The sequence below is a fragment of the Hemicordylus capensis genome, chromosome 2 (genome assembly GCF_027244095.1).
Source record: "Hemicordylus capensis ecotype Gifberg chromosome 2, rHemCap1.1.pri, whole genome shotgun sequence".
Classification (NCBI taxonomy): Eukaryota; Metazoa; Chordata; class Lepidosauria; order Squamata; family Cordylidae; genus Hemicordylus; species Hemicordylus capensis.
Window position 1 is genome coordinate 394,526,941 of NC_069658.1, and position 19,779 is coordinate 394,546,719.

General features: G+C 44.7%; 1 long non-coding RNA gene and 1 other non-coding gene across 4 annotated transcripts in view; one reads left to right on the forward strand and one right to left on the reverse strand.

Moving 5' to 3' along the window:
- Positions 1–15,690, forward strand: LOC128345357 (uncharacterized). The gene is made up of 3 exons (XR_008316396.1): positions 1–403; positions 1,763–6,757; positions 14,568–15,690. It is a non-coding gene; the product is annotated as an uncharacterized LOC128345357 (long non-coding RNA).
- LOC128345352 (uncharacterized) overlaps positions 1,660–19,779 on the reverse strand; it is a 22,703-nt gene continuing 4,583 nt past the window's right edge. Inside the window, exons 1-3 of one of the 3 annotated variants that reach the window (XR_008316392.1) lie at positions 14,971–15,209; positions 14,693–14,818; positions 1,660–2,947 (exon numbers count right to left, since the gene is read on the reverse strand). This is a non-coding gene — a transcript (uncharacterized LOC128345352). Of the gene's footprint in view, positions 2,948–14,692; positions 14,819–14,970; positions 15,210–19,779 lie in introns of those variants that run through there. The other 2 variants (XR_008316393.1, XR_008316395.1) reach the window with 2 other exon arrangements.

Consider the following 19,779-nt stretch of genomic DNA (forward strand, 5'->3'; position numbering starts at 1 on the left):
AGCATGCTGCTTCCGATTGAATCCTAGCAATGTTGATTTTTTTATTTGCTACACCAAAAATCAATCCAGAAGCTGGACTCTGTGTGTTGTTCTACCTAGTAGAGTCTATGTTCTACCCCACGAGTAATACATGTTTTCTCCCCTCCTCTGGGACTCTTTTCAAAGTGCCTACAAAGATGTTTTTGTTTTCTTAAACTGTTAACATGCAATTCCTACTGTTCGTTTCTACACTGCCTTCTTAAGGAAGACGACAGCGGTAATATCTTGTGCTGGAAAAGGATCTCGAGGAGTTTTCATGCGCTTTAGACACAGGCACTTCAGAAGGCATCAAGACGAGGTCGAGGAAGGACCCTAATAAGGGAGCGGGAAACTGCGGAAGTGGTTGGTGTTACGGCGCGAGGAGGTAGTCGTTTTGTTTGCAGGCAGCTAGCTGTGTTAGTTGTCTTACAGCGAGTTAGGATAACTGTAGGAGAAATTCATCGGTACAATTTCGGAGAAGATAGCTGGTCTTGTGGTAGCAAGCATGATTTGTCCCCTTAGCTAAGCAGGGTCTACCCTGGTTGCATTGTGAGCACTGTAAGATATTCCCCCTCAGGGGATGGAGCAGCAGTGGGAAGAGAGCAGAAGGTTCCAAGTTCCCTCCCTGGCAGCATCTCCAGGATAGGGCTGAGAGAGATTCCTGCCTGCAGCCTTGGAGAAGCCACTGCCAGTCTGTGAAGACAATACGGAGCTAGATGGACCAATGGTCTGACTTAGTACAGTTTCTTATATTCCTAACTGATGCTTTCAGGGATATCTGTTAAGAGGACTGCAGAGCTCACCACTGGCCTGGCTGTTAACTTTTTAAAAATGCTGCAGTTATTATTATGGCAGTTGCCAGCACAATAAGGCAGTTTTTTCTTTTTTTTTTTAAAAAAAAGGAATCTTTAAAAGATTTTGAACAGACATGATCATGAAAGATAAGTATTAGTATAAGTGAGAATTGATCCAGAAGAGCCCCTGGTCATGTACCAAATGTAGAGGCCCATCAGAATTACTTGGTTTTGTGATGTGCAGATTCAGGCCCATAACCAGACTAAATACTTGGAACAGAAAAAAGGGGGGCAGGGCAGATCCATCTGTGATGAGCTGGGCAAGTTTATATGGCCTTTTAAATACAGTTAGCACTACTTATACTGAAGTAGAGCAAAAGTCTACAGAAATTGCAATTCTCCAAATCAATGTTTTTAATAAACTCAAAAATTAACATAGCGTAACTGCTATTTTTATTAAGCAACTACAACAATGTATTCTAGTATTTTATAACAAATATATATTTATTTATTTATCTAAGATGTATCTGTGGTTAATCCCATGTGTGGCAGCTCTCGCGAGAGTTCACAAGCAGCTGCCGCCTAGCCATGGGGACAGGGGAGAAAATGGCAGCAGTGCCAGCCGGGGGAGGGGAAACTGGAGGAGGCTGGCGGGAGGAGAAAATGATGGCGGGTGGTGGAGGAGGGGAAGCGGCAGCTGGCTGTAGAGGGAGAATGAGCTGTGTGGGGGGAGAATGAAATGGGGCTGAAGGGGGGGAGACAGGGAGAACTAGGGGTGCAGATGCTCTGCTCCAGGTCAGCTAGTTCAAATATATTAGAGCTGCACATAATAAGGAACTACAGCAGAGTATGCTTACAGTTTATAACATAATTCACATACTGTAAACTGTTTTCATTCAGAAAGTACAACAAAGTTTGCTTACAATATTTCAAATGTTTTCCTGTCTTAGATGCTGCAAAATGTAGTACAAGTTCATCCAAGTCCAATGCTCCAGTAAAGTCCTTATTATAACTTTAAAGATCAAGATCAGCTTTATGTTCATGTGGCACTGACAATCTCTGTGGATGTAAGACTGATGTTAAATTAGAAAAGCAACTCTCCACTGTTGCAGTACTACTTGGAGTTGTCAAAGCAGCCTCAGCCAAAACAGTCCAGAAAATGCAGATCTATATTTTCTGAGCTCATCTGCAAATTGTATCAGTGATGGTCTTTCTCCAGTAACAGTTTTTGCCAACTCAATCTTGGAAACTTAAGTTTTCTAGCTTTTTTACAATTTTCAGAGCTGTGTTTCAATAGTTCACATAGTGGATTCACATTTTCTTTATCCCCATACTGGAGCAGAATATACTTGCAAGCAGCTACAACAATTTTCTCTCCTTGAATCTATTTTCCAGTTCCTGAGTACAGTGGTCAATAACGCTGTTATAAAGCCTTCTGCACTCTAGTTCATCTTCACCCCTTCCTTAAAAATTAATGTCCCGACTATCAACAATGCTGTCATAAAAAATCCTGTCAGAAAACCATAGCTTACAAAGGCACACAGGACCATGTGTCGCACACAGAGACAGGCGCCTAGAACATCCATCTCATGGGGGTATCCCCCAATGCACCTTGCTCATCATGAGGTGCACTGTGGGATATCCGGGGGGTGGGACACGTTCCAGCCTCCAAAGATCTGCACTGCTTAGAGCAGCACAGATTGGGAGATTTGTCTGGCAGCATTTGTTGGTTGAATGGGGGAAAGGTAAGTTGGGCCCTGCTTCCCCTGAGTATTTACTGAGTATTCCAGCCAGTCCCACAGTTTAAACCAGGGGTACCGGAATCTCTGCCATTGTCATTTTTCTTTGTCCCTGGATATGAGGAAAGATAAGGCTGTGCTGGTCTAGACTCACCCAAGTCTGTCGGTGCAGTTCCAGGAAAGTCAGCTGAGTTTCTTGTTGAACTCTCAGTGCTACATTCTCTTTCCAAAGCAGCACTGGTAGATGAAGGTTTACATTCGGTGTTTCCTTCTTCACCTAGTAAAGCTGCCACCAAACTGACAGGAATTGCTGCTTTCTGGCAAAAAAGTTTGTGATGGGTGTTTATGTTGAAGCCATGATGATAATAGTGGTGGTGGTGGTGGTGAAGTAATAATCTGTAGATGCAGACATAAAAGTAATCAGGGAACTGTAAAAGTAATCAGTGAACCAATACATGCATGAAAAGGAGCGTTGGTCACTCACCATGAAGGCTTCTTCCAGCTGCTGTTGTGGAAGACATCTCGTGTGGGTTATCATCCCGAACTCGCTCCAGAGAGGTAGGACTATGTAAATAAGCTACCAAGCCTCTAAAAGCCTCGGGAGGATAGCCCCTCCCAGTTTAAGTAGGCAAGCTAAGCTTCTAGAAAGGAAGAAGTACAAGTTGTAGTTAATACAGTTATCAGAATAGAAAAAACAAGACCCAGAAGCCGGGATGTCCCGGGTGGGTTGAGATGTCTTCCACAACAGCAGCTAGAAGAAGCCTTCACGGTGAGTGACCAATGCTCCTTTCTCAGCTGCTATGGGAAGACATCTTGTGTGGGACATGCCACAGCTGACAGACTCTGGGAGGGAGACATCCCAGCTACTGGGAAGGAAGAACGTGCTGGAGAACACGCCTGCCAAATGCAGCCTGAGAAGAGTGCAGCAAATCAATTTTATAATGTTTTGTGAAGGTCGATGGAGAGGACCAAGTAGCTGCCCGGCATATTTCCTCCAAAGGTGTGTTGGTAGAAAACGCTGCTGTTGTGGCTGCTGCTCTGGTGGAATGCGCTGTGATACTCAAGGGTGTTGGCAGGTGTTGAACCTCATAAGCCAATGCAATACATGCTCTAATCCAGCGGGCTAATGTGGCTGACAATACCCGCTGGCCCATGGTGGAAGGCAAGTATGACACAAAAAACGAGTCCGTGACTAAAGGCTTCAGTTCTGGATAGATAAATTCTCAAACAGCGTCTGACATCAAACTTATGCCAGTCTTTTTCCTTGGGATGTGACGACTTTGGACGGAACGACGGTAATATCAAATTTTGCAATCTGTGGAAAATAGAAGGGACTTTAGGGAGCACTGAAGGATCTGGAATCAGAGTAATTGAATCTGCCGAAAATATACAGAACTTGGGGTGAGCTGAAAGAGACTTGAGTTCTGAAATCCTTCTGACTGAAGTAATCGCTATTAGAAAGGCCAATTTCATGGACAGAATGTGTAAAGGAATGGAACGTATGGGCTCAAAGGGAGGGGTGTGAAGCATCCTCAGCACCTTGTGAAGGTCCCACGTCGGAAACCTGTGAACCACTGGTGGAGAAATAAGTGTAGCACCTCTCAGAAATCTTTTCAAATCAGGGTGAAAAGATAGATTCTTTCCCTTGAATGATGCCAGGAGAGGGCTTATCTCTGCTACATGGCGTTTGATTGTGTTCGCGCTGAGACCTTTGTCCAAACCGTCCTGTAAGAATGCCATAAGTTCTGGCAAGGAACATGTGTTTGGAGATTACTTATGTCTACCACACCAATGAAGGAATACTCTCCATGTGGATTGGTATATTTAGTTTGTTGACGACTGTCTAGATGCCAAAATAGTGTTCAGGACGTTTGGTTCATATCCCTGGCAACTGAGGATGTTGTGCTCAGTCGCCAAGCAGCAAGCTTGAACCAGCTGGGGTTGTGGTGCAGAATTGGCCCCTGGCTGAGAAGATCGTCCATGTCCGGAAGGAAAAAGGGACCATCCACCGTGAGATGTAGAATCTCGGTAAACCATGGGCGGCGGGGCCAATACTTTGCTTGCAACAGATGAATGCGCCGCAACAGCCTGCTCAGGAGAGGAACCGGAGGAAAGGCATACAACAGCCCTGGCGGCCACGGGGCTGACATGGCATCTACTGCTTCTGCCTGGTGATATGGGAATTGAGCGAAGAAGCGTGGTAGTTGGTTGTTGAGACTGGACACAAAGAGATCTACAAGTGGGCAACCCAGTTTCCTGGTGATTTGCCTGAATACTCTGGGACTGAGTTTCCACTCTGCTGGATGTAGTTCCTAACGACTCAACCAATCTGCTTGTACATTGAGCGATCCGCTAACATGGTGGGCTATTATTGATGCCAGATGGATCTCGGCCCACTGTAGTAAGAGCGTCGCCTCCTGGTGGAGCTCTTGAGACCTGGTTCCCCCCGTCTGTTGACATGCGCCTTGGCTGTCATGTTGTCTGTATGGATTAGAATGTCCTTTCCCCGTACCAGAGGCTTGAAGGCCAATAGTGCCAAGCGAATGGCCCTCAGTTCGAGCCAATTCATGCTGTGTTTTCTCTCTTCCGAGGTCCAAGTGCCCTGAGCTGATTTGGACAAGCAGTGAGCCCCCCAGCCACGAAGGCTGGCATCTGTTGTTAAGATGATTCTGGGTGGATCTAGGACGGTCTCCCCCTGTTCAGATTGTGAGGAGTCAGCCACCACCCCAGAGAATCCTGCACATGACGTGGCAGAGAGACCCTCCTGTGACTCTTGCTTGCGATGTCTTCCTGGAAGGGCAGTAAGAACCATTGTAAGGGGCGAAGGTGGAAACACGCCCAGGGGACAGCTTCCAGAGTTGCCACCATCAGACCCAATAGTTGGGCAAGGGTTCTGACTGGAATATTTTGAAGCGATAGCACTTCTTGTATTAGGGCCATGAGCTTCTGTTTGCATTCCTCTGGAAGAAAAAGCTTGTCCTGTATCGTGTCGATGATGGCCCCAAGGTGCTGCAGTTGAGTAGCTGGAGATAGGTGACTTTTGGCTTTGTTCACTATGAAGCCATGAGAGTCCAGGACATCCAAGGTGATGTCGATGTCCCTTTTTGGAGTCTCTTTTGACTGAAGATCGTCCAAATAAAAGAACAGTCTGACCTTTTGAAGTTGAATGTGCGCTACTGGGGGGCATTATTTTCATGAAAATCCTTGGCGCCGATGAAAGGCTGAAGGGCATTGCTGCATACTGGTAATGGTGCCCCTGGTAGCAAAAATGAAGCAGATGTCTGGATCTATGATGAATTGGCACGTGGAGGTAGGCCTCTGTCAAGTCGATGGATGACAATAGATCCCTGTTATGTAGGTTCTCTGCAACAGAACACAGAGTTTCCATGTGAAACTTTCTTTTCCGTACCCAGCGGTTGAGATACTTCAGATCTAATACTGCCCTGAAAGTACCGTCCCATTTGGGCACGGTAAATGAGATTGAGCAAATTCCGTGACTAAGCTGATTCGGAGGAACTGGTTCTATGGCAGAGATGGCCAGAAGGTGCCTGATGGCCTGCTGCATGGCTGAGTGTTTCAGATGGGACTTGGACCAAGGAGTAGACATGAACCTGTCCCTGGGCAGGGAGCTTAGTTCAATTGCGCAGCCATGTAGCACCGTCTGCAGGACTCACTGGTCTGACTCGGAGCCCTCCCAAGCATGAAAGAATTGAGAGAGATGACCTCCTACTCCAGACAAGTCACAAGGTTTGACGGGGCTTGGCTTGTTGTCCAAACTGATTCTGCTTGGAGGAGGCAAACTTGTTAAATTGTGGTCTATTCCAATTGTGTCGGTTCCTGTTGTCTCTGTCCCTATCATTGTTACGCAAGTAGGGACGAAAGGATCGAAAGGGCTGATTGGTCCTTTTGTATGGCCGCATTCCTGGCGGCTTTTGTTTGCCGCCACCCCCTGTTGGAGGTCTATAGAGCCCTGCTCGTCGTCTCTTGCAGCCGCGTCTGAGGAAGGCACAGTGCCCCGGGGTGGGCCGTTCTATCCAGCCAGTACCTGGACGCAGTAGTGCAGGGACTTTGTTGTTTTCATTGCCGACGTAGGCTTTTTTGCCCTAGGCATAATGTCCTGTAAAATGCTGGCTCTTCTAGGCTCCATTAGGCAGGGAAGTAAAAGGCAACAAAAGCGGGAGGAGAAAGAAGTTGAGAGGATTAGCGGTAAGTGACAGGATCGGCAACACGAGGAGAAGAGAAATTGAGGGTGTTTTTTGTTTGTTTGTTTAAAGGCAAAGCTGAGGTAAAAAGGCTTGAAGAGGTTTGAAAGGGAAAGGAACGGAATTACCAGATATGGAGAGGAAAAAGTCAGGAAAGGCTTATTCTCTGTCTACTCTGGAGCACTGGCAGGACTAACTAAACTGGGAGGGGCTATCCGAGGCTTTTATAGGCTTGGTAGCTTATTTACATAGTCCTGCCTCTCTGGAGCGAGCTCAGGATGATAACCCACATGAGATGTCTTCCCACAGCTGCTGAGAATATCTTGCCTATCCAGTCTTGGAAAGATACCTATATAAACATACACAATACATTAGATTTTGGACACCAAGACCTGTATAATCCAAAACACATCTGAAAACAGCCACCACACCAATCTACACTTCATTAAGCCATCATCCCATATGTAATTTTCATCTTCACATTGCACTCAGAGCCACTGTCAGGCACCAGTGCAATGCACCAGTCTGTTGCATCCCAAATTAACTCAGAAATACAGTGCACCACTTTCCCCCTTTATCAAGGCTTTTAATATTACATATGGAAGGAGATGTGAGAAAGAAATACTGTTGTTGTGGGGGAATTAAGGAAATGCTATTGTGGGCATTTTTAAAAAAGTGTTCTTACCAAGCAGTTAATTTTTTACTTTTACTTTTTATTTTGGACTCTGGAACGCGCTTCCTAACGAGATTAAGAGTTTCCCCTTCTCTGAATGTTTCTAAGAAAGCCCTAAAGACACACAGGTTTAGTCAGGCTTTTAGTTTATAGTTTTCAAGCTTTCAGTTTTAGAGTTTTTATTGTATTTTAAATTATTTTAATGGTGTTAATGTTTTAATTGGTTTTATATTGTGAACCACTCAGGGACTTTTTTGTATGGGGTGGTATATACATGTACTAAATAAATAATTTTTATAATTAATTTTTACTTGTACATTTATATCCTGCTCTTCCCAAGAGCCCAAAGCAGGGAACATTAATATGTTTATCCACACAAACCTGTGAGGTAAGTTAGGCTGAGAGCTAAGCAACTGGCCCAGAGTCACATTGGAAGAATACTTGTGGGGAGGGACATATCCAGATTGGAGAAGTACTTTAAAATATTATGTCTCTCGTGTAGGTGGTGTGTGTTATATAGAGGACTTGACTTGTCTATGGGTCTGGGTGTACAACCAAAGACAAGCTTGAGACAGCCCCAATAAACCTCATGCTGCCAGTAATTATATGGGGGAGAGAAAGTAGTGCAAAACACAGAACCCAACACACAAACAGTATTCTTCCTGTCACCTTGAAATGAGCTCTCTCAACAGTGCTGGAGGGACACTGGAATGCCATTAGCAAAAACTACTGAACGCCTGCTGCTCATACAGCTGTTATGTATTTGGGCTCCTAGCAGAAGAAAAAGTGGCAGCTGTAGCAAGGCCATGAAACCCACACTTTCTAAAGAAGCCTGTTGGCTAAACAAAGCAACAGCAGACTTCAAATAGTACCAATGCAGAGCAAATATTGCAAAAACCAGTTAAATATGCCTGCAGTTCTATCATGTTGCAACATGATAGAACTGCAGATCTTAAGGAGGCAATTATTAGACCGCTTCTGAAGAAGCCTACCTTGGATCCCTCAACGTTGAGTAATTACAGGCCTGTCTCCAACCTTCCGTGGCTGGGCAAGGTAATTGAGAGGGTGGTGGCCTCCCAACTCCAGACAGTCTTGGAGGAAACTGATTATCTTGACCCATTTCAAACTGGCTTTCGGGCTGGCTATGGGGTGGAGACTGCCTTAGTCGGCCTGATGGATGATCTCCAATTGGGAATGGACTGAGGAAGTGTGACTCTGTTGGTCCTTTTGGACCTTTCGGCGGCTTTCGATATTATTTACCATAGTATCCTTCTGGAGAGTCTGAGGGGGTTGGGGGTGGGAGGCACTGCTTTGCAGTGGTTCCCCTCCTACTTCTCGGGCAGGTTCCAGATGGTGTCCCTTGGAGACTGCTGTTCTTCAAAATCTGAACTTTTGTATGGTGTGCCTTAGGGTTCCATATTGTCTCTGATGTTGTTTAACATCTACGTGAAACTGCTGGGAGAGATCATCAAGAGATTTGGTGCAGGGTGCTATCAGTATGCTGATGACACCCAAATCTATTTCTCCAAGTCAGCCTCATTGGAGAAGGCATAACCTTCCTAAGTGCCTGCCTGAAGGCAGTAATGGGCTGGATGAGGGATAACAAACTGAGACTGAATCTAGATAAGACGTAAGTACTCATTGTGCAGGGTTTGAACTTGAGAGACGATTTTGATCTGCCTGTTCTGGATGGGGTCACACTTCCCTAGAAGGAACAGGTATGCAGTCTAGGGGTGCTTCTGAATCCAAGCCTTTCCCTAGTGTCCCAGGTTGAGGCGCTGGCCAGAAGTGCCTTCTATCAGCTTTGGCTGATACACCAGCTGCGTCCATTTCTTGAGATGAACTACCTCAAAACAGTAGTACATCTGCTGGTAACCTCCAGACTGGATTACTGCAATGCGCTCTATGTGGGGCTGCCCTTGTATGTGATCTGGAAACTACAGTTGGTCCAGAATGCGGCAGCCAAGTCGGTCTCTGGGTCATCTTGGAGAGACTATATTATTCCTGTATTGAAAGAGCTACATTGGCTGCCGATATGTTTCTGGGCAAAATACAAGGTGTTAGTTATAACCTATAAAGCCCAGAACAGCTTGGGCCCTGGGAAGTTAAGAGAACGTCTTCTTTGTCATGAACCCCACTGCCCACTGAGATCATCTGGAGAGGTCCGTCTGCATTTGCCACTGGCTCATCTGGTGGCCACTCAGGGACAGGCCTTCTTTGCTGCTGCCCCAAAACTTTGGAATGTGCTCCCTAATGAAATAAGAGCCTCCTCATCTCTGACAGCTTTTAAAAGGTCTTTAAAGGCGTATCTGTTCACCCAGGCTTTTAATTAATATTGTTTTAATGGTTTTAATGTTGTTTTGAAATATTGTTTTAAAATTTTAAAATTGTTGTGCTTTAAATTTCTCTTTGTGTTTTTAACTAATGTTTTACTTTCTGTTTTTGTGAGTTTGGGGCGATATAGAAATATGTTAAATAAATAAATAAATAAATACATAAATAAATTGCTAATAGTGGTGTGCACGGAGAACCGATGCCTGCTGGTTCAAGGACTGGGGGATATCTTTAAGGATGGGGGAGGGTGCTCTTCTCCCTCCTGCTGTGTATCCCCCACCAGCGCTGTATTTTAAAACAGTCTGGTGGGGCAGCAGCATACCTCCTTGCCACCCATGGACTCATTGGACCAGAAGTGGCCGGAATTGCCTGGTGCGCGTGTGGTACATGCACATCACACACACACATTGTGCGCAGGTCTGGCCACTTTGGTCCAAGGAGGCACTGGGGCTGCAAGGAGATATGCTGCTGCCCCACTGGACCGTTTTAAAAGACAGCACTGGTGGGGGAAATGTGGTGGGAGGGGTTAGAGCACCCTCCCCTGTGCTTAAAGATATCCCCCCACCTTTGAACTGCTGGACATTCGAACCAGTTCGGAGGCCTGTAAAAGGGCCTCCAAACCGGTTCATGCACATCTCTAACAGCTAATGGCTTGAGTCCATTCTTTCACCTAGTTTGCAGATTGTAACATATACCTCCTCTTCAGAACATTTTGGAAGATACAGCAGCACAGAAGGCAAAATGTGGAGTGCACTAGTCAAAGGAAACAAGGATAGAATTCCAGCCAACTGTTCTCTGCTGCAGCTTCTTTGTGGGAAAATGGATTAGCCTTCTATGTCTTTAACATAGCTTTAGTTGCAGAGATGATCAAGTGAAGCTGTTTATGGCATTGCTAATGTCTGCAAATCAAGCTGCTGCTAAAGACACAAGGCAAGTGCACAAATAATAAAGTTGGCAACCCAAATGAGTGTACATAAAACCTACTTGTGATTGGTTCTTTTTAAAGTCTCTAAAATGCTTGGAGTTGCGGGTTTTGCTCCCTTGTTTCAACACAGGGGAAACAGTGACTAACTAATTTTCACGGATGGGGGTGCTGTCTAAACATCTTGACCTTTTACCACTACATGATACGCACAAATAATTCGACAAGGATTGTTTTGGGCCAGCATAGTGATAGGAAGTAATAATAAACTGCTAACCCCTGCTAACTGAGCAAAGAGACACCTTTTAAAGTGGTGATTCTCTTATATTTAGCAGGAGGAGACCAACTGGCCCTATCCAACCCCAGCACAGCATCCCTCCAGTGCCTATAGGCCACCTCCAGCCCCAAATGCAGAATGCCTCTGAGTACCAGTTGCAGGGGAGTAATAGCAGGAGGGAGGACATGCCTCAACTCATGCCTCTAGGCTTCCAGCGGCATCTGGTGGACCCCTGTGTGTGAAACAAGATGCTGTGTGTGAAACAAGATGGGCCTTGGGCCTGATCCAGCAGGGCTGTTCTTATGTTTGTTGCTGGTATTTGCCTTACATTTATTTTTAGATTATGAGCCCTTTGGAGACAGAGGACCATCTTATCTTATTTATGAATTATTTATTTTTCTATGTAAACCACTTTGAGAACTTTGGTTGAATAGTGGTATATAAATATTTGTAGTAATCGTAAACTTTGTTAGCCACCCCATAACCAATTGTTCTCTGGGCGGCTTACAACGCAACATTAACACATTAGATAAAAACACACAACAGATTAAATCATAAAAGTAAAAAAAGAGGGGAAGAAAATACAAAATACTATACAAAACAATTAAAAAGACATTACAAAAAATCAGATCAAAATTTTAAAAAACCTGAGTGAACAAAGAGGTCTTCACTGGGGATGTGCACGGAACTGGTTCGGAGACCTTTTATGGGCCTCCGAACTGGTTCGAAGAACCGGCGGTTCCACCAGTTTGAAGGCGGTGGGGGTCTCCTTTTAAGAGTGGAGGGAGGGTGCACTTACCCCTCCTGCCGCTTCCCCCCCCCCGCTGGTGTTGGGTTTTTTTAACAGCCCATCGGGGCAGCAGCGTACCTCCCTGCCGCCCCGTTGCCCTCGTCTTCGAAGTTGCTGGCACACGTGCACACACATCGTGTGCGTGCCCATGTGTGCAGGCGCATCAGCAACTTTTGGTCATATCCAGAAGACAAGAATAATGGGGCAGCAGGGAGGTAAGCCCTATTAAAAAACCTGATGCTGGCGGGGGGGAGGGGGAGTGATGGGATGGGTAAGTGTACCCCCCCGCTCTTAAAGGGAGACCCCCCGCCACCTTCGAACCAGCCCGCTGCAGTTCCGTGCACATGTATCCCTAGTCTTCATATGGCGTCTAAAAGAACAAAGTGGCCCAAACCTTTTATGAAAAGTTTGATCTACTGAATTTCTGCCTATTTTATCTCCTCTTGCATTGGCATGTGAGACCACTGTAAACTAAATGTCTGGCTGGTGGGAAACACATCCTGAGGAACCTAACCCCCCAATTCCCATTTCTTCAAGGTCTCATTATCCACAGTTGTAGCCCAGAACAGAACCCCACCCCCGGCAGATAACGAGGTCCACCTGTATCCATTAATCAGCATCACTTTGCTTGTATACATTTTTGAGCAATGTGTATAACATTGCTCATCTTCACACTTCTACAGAAATCAGCTTGATTACTGATGTGTTGTTAGAAATATAGGAACAGGCAAGGTTGGCTTTGCATGGGAAATGAGGAAATTCCATATATCTGCTAACTTTTAAATGGCAAGACTTCTGTATTTTAACAGCTCCACTTCAAGAGCACATTCAGATGAAGCTTTCCCCATCACAGTATATGTTTGGGGGGAGAGGCTTAAATCATCATGTACTAATTTCTACTTCATCCGGCTGTGAAACAGGCCACTTGAGACTTTCCAGAAAAAAGGTGATCCCAAGAAACAATGAAATAGCCAATGATAATCCACTCTAAAAGATGTATAGGTTATATGCTTCAATTTGATATTTATATGAAACACCATTAGTCATGCCAGGTCGGTCCAGAATAAATCAGAAACCATCCATGATTTTATTCTGGATGAAGGTGCTGACCTGGTATGTATTACAGAGAGCTGGCTGGAGGCCCAGTGTGGTCCCAGCTTCTCCCTCCAGGGTACTCTGTTGAGGAGCGGGTGAGGGACCATGGGCAGGGCCGGGGATGTGGAGTGGCTGTGGTCTATAAGAATAACCTTTCCGTTACCTTGCCTGTTTGGAGTTGGTAATGGGCTGGATGAGGGATAACAAACTGAGACTGAATCCAGATAAGACGGAGATACTCATTGTGCGGGGTCAAAACTTGGGAGATGATTTTGATCTGCCTGTTCTGGATGGGGTTACACTTCCCCAGAAGGAACAGGTACGCAGTCTGGGGGTGCTTCTGGATCCAAGTCTCTCACTGGTGTCCCAGGTTGAGGTGGTGGCCAGAGGTGCCTTCTATCAGCTTTGGCTGAGATGCCAGCTGCATCCATTTCTTGAGATAGATGACCTCAAAACAGTGGTACATCCGCTGGTAACCTCCAGACTGGATTACTGTAATGAGTTCTATGTGGGGCTGCCCTTGTACGTAGTCCGGAAACGACAGTTGGTTCAGAATGCGGCAGCCAGGCTGGTTTCTGGGTCATCTAGGAGAGACCATATTACTCCTGTATTGAAGGAGCTACACTGGCTGCCAATATGTTTCCAGGCAAAATATGTTGGAGATGAACTTCCAGTGCATCGACCTTTTGCACCAACTGTCTTAATGACCACAAGGGGCATTGGGAATAGAGACAGTGAGTAAGGGTCTCCTTATCTGTCCCTACTCTATGACCCCTAAACTGACTCTGCAGCACTTCCTGTGCTGAGTCACAATCCTTCCTTTCCTCCTAGAGAGCAGATGGAAACATCTCTCTCTCTCCTTACCTATCCACTATGTAGTCCTTTAGATTAGAGATAGGACTTTCCTATCTAAGTGTATTTAACCAATAAATATTTAGTGTTTAGTCATACAAGGATCTCCATGTGTTTTCTCTAAACAGCTGCAATATCCAAACCATCCTCTGCTACCTACACTGTAACTGGAGTGTGTGCTCATTCCTTAGTGCTCTGCTGTTTTACTTATTGTGGGTAAAAATCAACAACCTCTAACAAAATACAAGGTGTTAGTTATAACCTATAAAGCCCTAAACGGCTTGGGCCCTGAGTATTTAAGAGAACATCTTCTTCATTATGAACCCCACCACCCATTGAGATCATCAGGAAATGTCCGTCTGCATTTGCCACCAGCTTGTCTGGTGGCCACTCAGGGACGGGCCTTCTCTGTTGCTGCCCCGAGGCTTTAGAATGTGCTACCTAGTGAAATAAGAGCCTCCCCATCTCTGACAATTTTTAAAAAAGTCTTTAAGGACACATCTGTTCACCCAGGCTTTTAACTGATACTGTTTTGATTGTTTTTAATGTTGTTTTAGAACATAGTTTTTAACATTTTAAATTGTTGTGTTTTTAATTTCTTGTTTTTGTTTTTAACGAATGTTTTAATGTTGTTTTTATCTTGTAAACCGCCCAGAGATGTAAGTTTTGGGTGGTATTAAAATATGTTAAATAAATACATAAATAAATAGTATAGGGTATGATGATGTTCTGATTAAAACACTTTCCTTAAAACTATGAGAATATACAATTTATTTTTAACCATTTTTCAGGGGAAAACAGAAGTTATCCCGTACAAGCCCTGTTTAAATGTATTATTCTGTTATTTATTTCACTTGTATCTTAAAACCAGCCAGCCCCGGCAGCACAAAGACCAGAACAACTCACAGCACAGCACAAAGAAAAAATATGTAAGAAGAGGTTTTCAAGTAAATGAAAAAGAAAATGTACAACACATGAAGATTAATTTCTACTTACATTCCAGAACAGAAGATGGAAACTAGAAATCTTTCTTGTAGGGATTTTTCCCTCCAACACAGTAGTCAGGAAAAAGAACTCAGTTTGCCACAAAGACTCGAGCAGAATGAATACAAACTTTTAAACCTAAATGGAGTGAATAGTTCAGCAGTTACCCAATGTGAAGGAATCACTCCTTCCCATTGTGTTTTATGGTTTTTATTCTGATTGTTCTGTGTTTCCTCCAGGCTCTGTGAAAGGAAGCAACCTCTTACAGCCAAGTCTGAGGTTAGAGTTACCTGCTGCAGAATTTTGGAAGGAAAGTTACAATGTGTTGTGAATGGTTGCCTCCAGGCAGAAGGTTCTGGCTGCCTGAGGAAAGAAACTCCCTGATGGGTTATGGATCCTTTTGGAACTGGATCAAAGGGAAGACTGAGCAGCCAGGAGGAGGAGGACTGTGGGAGTAGAGCTTGGTGAGAGAGTGTGGGTGCTGCTGAGTGGTGTGTGAGCCAGAAGGCTAGAACATCAGCAGAGAAAGGTTGGGCTGAAACCACTGGGGAAGGCAGCGTTGAGGGAGCTGGTCCTACTAGAACCTGCTTGGCTTTGGGAGAGAAGACTAGCAAGTTTGTTTTGTATCGTTATACTCTTGCCAACTGAATTTTTCAACATTTGTTCCTGTACTGTTTTGTTTGGGGATGGGTTGTTTGTTTGTTTTTTAAATTTTGCAACCTTTTATTATAGTAAACCTGTTCTTGTTTTTATACTATCTTACTGCGGTCCCCATTGTTTTTGTCCCACCTCTTGCCCATTTTGTTTACCACACTACTGAGTTTTGATATTGTTTTTGAAAGACAGAGGGTTCAATAGCTAGGAGTGAAACCAGTCACACTAGCTAAAGATCTAATTTTGGTGGCAGTGGATGGTTAGACTGAGGGCCAGCTGTGGCTAAACCCTCACACTCAGCTATACCCAACACAATTGGGAGATCAGGAAGCCATTATAATCTCAATATCTAGGGAGATCATCTGACCTCTCCTCAGAAGGCAATGACCTAAATAGGGAGACAATGGAGGTTATCTCTCCTCAGGAAGACATCACAATCTGCCTTAGGCAGTAATCAGTGGAATAGAAAAATCACAGTCTCACACAGGTCATGTGTCATGTCTAGTTTTATCTCTTGGGGGTCAGGTGAGAGACTGATTTGGGTCTGGGCCAAATCATGTTTTGTGACTGGGTCTGGCTCAGCATGGCCAAGCCTTGAAGAACTGAAGCCATTTGTTCAAGTCTGTTTTGTTGGGCATATGTTGGTCTTGTAATCTGGGTAGCTTGAGTTAAAATCTCTCCTCAGATATAGCCTCACTGGATGGCCTTTCTGTGTTTCAGTGTTGTCATTTGTAAGTCACTTTGTACATTGTACTTAGTAACAAACAATACACTCTTGTCAGAAAAATTAACAATGCAGTGCTAAGTAGATACACCTCTGAATTCAATAGGAGATACTCCTTAGTATGAATGAAAACTTTATTGTAGTCTGACCCAACAACACAGAAACCACACAGAACATAGTATAAGTAGTACAAATACTTAATGTCAGAATCTTCATTGTACTATTAAGTATAACTTAAACCATCTCAGACCTAACCTTACAACTGCTTAGTAATTGTTTAGGATTGCAACTTAAGGTTGAAGTCCTATGCAGACTTACTTGGCCATAAGCAATAGCAATAGCACTTACATTTATATACCGCTTTATAGCCGGAGCTCTCTAAGCGGTTTACAATGATTTAGCATATTGCCCCCCAACATTCTGGGTACTCATTTTACCGACCTCGGAAGGATGGAAGGCTGAGTCAACCTTGAGCCCCTGGTCAGGATCGAACTTGTAACCTTCTGGTTACAGGGCGGCAGTTTTACCACTGCGCTACCAGGGGCTCTTAAGCACCACTGAGCTCAGATAAACTTTTTATAAACATTTGTTTTCTTTTCAAATTGTGAAACCCTTTGGGATGGGAACCAATTTGTTTTTTCTTTGAGAACTCTTTTTTTGTTGAAAAGCAGTATATATAAATATTTGTATAACAAAATAAGAATAGGAGCACATATCACAAACAGCATTTTGTTCAAGTGGTTTGCCATCAAATGCCACCCTCATTTATTTTTTGATTTCATTTCTATACCGCCCTTCCAAAAATGGCTCAGGTAATCAATTCAAAAATGGTAATCAATTCATCAACTGAACAACTTTTGAATCTGTATTTTAAAGCATGCAGTTTGAATGCATTAATGCCACATCTTCCAAAACGCTTGTCAGTTATGTCTGAATGAAAATATTTTTTTTTTAATTCCCAAATATTATATTATACCATAGCAGGAACAGAAAACACCTTTTTAGCTCATTTCAGGGTTTTTAGTTATTTTCTTTCCATTTAGTGAAAAACTATAAACATACATGCTTTATAAATATAAATCTGTGGAGCAGCCACATTTAGAATACTGTAAACAGGATCCAGACTAGAGCTGAGCCAGTGTTAGGTCTTGTGTGAAGAAAGTAACCTGTTCCAGGTTAGTTCCTGTGTTCGTGGAAGATGTTGCACTACCTCTTGTGGAACATGGGAGACTATTATTCATTCATTCATTCATTCATTGTTTACACAGGCAGGTGTTATTGACTGGTTGTTGTTGTTGTTATTATTACATTTATATCCTGCTCTTCCTCCAAGGAGCCCAGAGCAGTGTACTACATACTTGAGTTTCTCTTTCACAACAACCCTGTGAAGTAGGTTAGGCTGAGAGAGAAGTGACTGGCCCAGAGTCACACAGCTAGTTTCATGGCTGAATGGGGATTTGAACTCGGGTCTCCCCAGTCCTAGTCCAGCACTCTAACCACTACACCACGCTGGCTCTCACTAGCTGTTTGTTGTACAGTACGTTGCCCGATCTTGTATATGTTTCAGAAAAGGTTTTCCACTAGCAGCTGTGCAACACTGTGGTAACACAAGCTACATAGAAGCATGTTGTTTTATTGCATTGTGCAAGCACGGCACTAGTCTTGATCTTGACCTTAGTACTGCTCTGGTTACTCCATCTGAAGCATGACATCCTACAGCTCTAAGAGGCAACTTCCACTGTGTCTTAAGCACGATTACTAAGAAGAAGGTCCCACTTTGTTCAGTGAGAAGTCCAAGTAAGTGTGCATAGGATTGCTTCAAGCACTTGGAGACAAAATACAGTAAATGCAGGGTGACTGAGTTCAGAACAATCTTCTTTCTCTAGGGAACTATAAGCCCTCTTCCTTGGTTATCGTCCTGTGCATATGCAGAGAGCAAACAGGAGGTCCTTGACAGGCAAGCACAATTATGGTTTGGTCACAAAGTCCAAGTCAAAATTGTGCACTGTTGGCTAAAAGTATTTGAATTGAAATATTTGATTAGACAAAAACTGAATCATACTTACTATGCACTTACTATGGTTGTCTGGGGGAAGGTAGGTTGAACCCTGCCTTCCTCTCCACCTGCCCAACCATGCACAGTTGTGTACATAGCCCCACTGTGTTCACAACCATGCATGGCTGGGCAGGTGGAGAGGAAGGCAGGGTTCAACCTACCTTCCCCCAGACAACCATTCACAGCCTCGAAGGTGCACAAGCCACAATCCCACATGACCAGCACTGTCAGGAGCAGCTCGGATGAATCTCCCTGCTACTCCTCATACCGTAGTGTGACTCATCCTGGCCTCCGGAAATCCCACAATGCACCATGTGACACACACGATGCATTGGGGGATTCCCCCAAGAGATGGATGCTCTAGTGTACGACCAGGCTGGAAGCAGCCCAGGTTGCACACAAGCGATGAGTGAAAAATGAACACAAAACTTCTAATCACTTCTCTCTCCTCTCCCTTTGCATTGGGGTTCACCCGGAGGAGACCCGTGGCAATTCTCTTTATTTAGCAGGGGAGAGTAAATGGCCCTATCCACCCCCCAGCGCAGTACCTCCAGTGACTGTTGCTGGTGTCTATCTTATGTTTCTTTTTAGATTGTGAGCCCTTTGGGGACAGGGAGCGATCTTATTTATTTATTATTTCTCTGTGTAAACCACCCTGAGCCATTTTTGGAAGGGTGGTATAGAAACCGAATAAAGAAATAATCAGAGGAGAAGCCCATCCCAGCCTGGTTCCCCAACCCAGACAATAGCACTTCTCCAGATCCTTCAGAGCTAGAGCAGCCAGAGCCAGCATGGGGAACCCAGTGGCCACCCCTACCGCAGTGGGGCTCCTGCCCCTCCATCACCCTGAATCTCTGGGAGCAGAGGGTCACTCCCTTAACTTTGGCTAGCAGCCAGGCTAAAAAGCTGGGCTAGGCAGCACTGGCCTGCCAGGATCTGACCCAATCCTGGCAGTTCTCATGCACAGCCTATCCCAGGCTGGGCATCCCTAGCCTGGGTTAGGCTGCGTGTGAGAACAGCCTCTGTGGATAACTTACTTCCAAGTAAACATGGGCAGAATGTTATTAATGTAGTTTAAATATTATATACTAGCCGACCCCGCACAGAGCAACTGTGTGCTCTTTGGGGCCGTGGTTACCTCTTCCCCCCCACCTTCTGCCCCAGTCTCCACTTCCAGGCCCAGCCACCTCTCCTCCCCACCACCCCACTTCTGCCCCCTCCCACTTTCTCCTCCCACTCCTGGGCCTTGCCTCCTCAGCTGGGCTGGGCCCGCCGCTGCCTCTGCGGCCAGGCCTGCCACTGAGACCAATCCTCCTGGGTGTGCCTCAGCCAACCAGGCCCGTCTGCCGCCCAGCCAATCAGCTGGATGCTGGGACGCACATTCCAAGCCACACCCAGGAGAATTATATAGATAAATAGATTCAGAGCTTTTATTAGAAATTATTTTTGATGGAATACTTGTAAATATTTGAAGACATGACAATTCAACAGCATTGTTTAAAATTTAAGGGGGGAAATGGTACTGAAAATTGTTCACAAACTGATTTTAGCACATCCAAAGAGCTGCACGTTAGAGAGAGAGAGATATTTCCTGGGTATAAACCCTCTTCTTCTGTTCCATCAATGAATTCATTCAGTGCATGAAGGGGGAGCAAGGCTGCACCT